Below are 1,144 nucleotides of genomic sequence, written 5' to 3'. Positions count from 1 at the left end.
AACAATGGAACTGTAACAAGACACCAAGGATGCTTCACTGGTGTATACAGAAAAGGTGGTGATCTCTTATACCTGGTACCTTCAGAAGGAGGTGACATTGATGCCCCATTTGAAAACTGATGTGTCCTTTAATGGAAAGCAGTATAGCAGTCAATGGACAGGTTATGTCTCTGCTTTGTCCATGGCAGTCTCACCATAGCCCCACATACTCTCTGGAGATAAGTGACAAGATAAGCACTCAGGTATCTCTTCTCCCTGCGCCCCTCCTTGCCTTCAGACTCACTGCTGAACTGTTCCAAGGACTTACACCTAAGGGGTGGGATAGTTATGGTCACAGTACTCCCAAACTTGACCTTTGAACAATGTCAAAGGTCAAGGAGCCACGTGGCACCAGAACTCACTAACAACTTTGTTGGGAGCCGACTTTAAGCAGAAAAAAAAGCGGCTAGAAAGCAGTTATCAACTTTGCAGCCATCTGGAACCATATACCCTGATGAGAGACTTGTTTTTCAATAGCCTACAACAGCTGAAGCACACTCTGATAAATATATTGTTTATCCCACATAGCTTGTTTTGCTGTTTAGTGAACTCAGCTGTATGGTGCACGTGGTAAAATGTTTTCACCTGTGTTCTCCTGTTTGTGCTTATAAATACCCAGGATTTCCTTGTAAGGGTGTGGTGTAGTAGTAGTAGGTGTGGTGGTCAGTTACAGTTGTGAATATAGTCTGTGGGAGACAGTAAAGGAGACTTGACTATAGATCCTCTGGCTTGTCTCTATTCTTCACGTCTCTTCCCCTTCTTCCCCCCACTCTCTCTCTATTGCTAAACCCTGACCTGCAGAACAGTAGGGGTCATTACACAACTTAATTGTTGGATCTTTAGCCAATGGCTGGTCTTCAGATCCTTGCAAGGAGCAGCTAGGCAGGTCTTTCATCTCCAAGTACCCACCCTCATTGAATCCAGCTGGAAGCCTCAGGGTTGGCCCTAAAGCACCAGACAGTCCCCTGAGACTGTGAAGATTGAGACAGTGAAGGGTGAGCTGCAGGCCACCATAGTTGGGACCGATCACACACTTTCCTTGCCACACTTTCTGAGCAGTAACCACAAGGAGCATTCTGGGGAGAAATCACCACACCAACACAAC

The sequence above is a fragment of the Arvicanthis niloticus genome, chromosome 20 (assembly GCF_011762505.2).
Source record: "Arvicanthis niloticus isolate mArvNil1 chromosome 20, mArvNil1.pat.X, whole genome shotgun sequence".
In the NCBI taxonomy this organism is placed as follows: domain Eukaryota; kingdom Metazoa; phylum Chordata; class Mammalia; order Rodentia; family Muridae; genus Arvicanthis; species Arvicanthis niloticus.
This window is presented reverse-complemented; position numbering follows the sequence as displayed.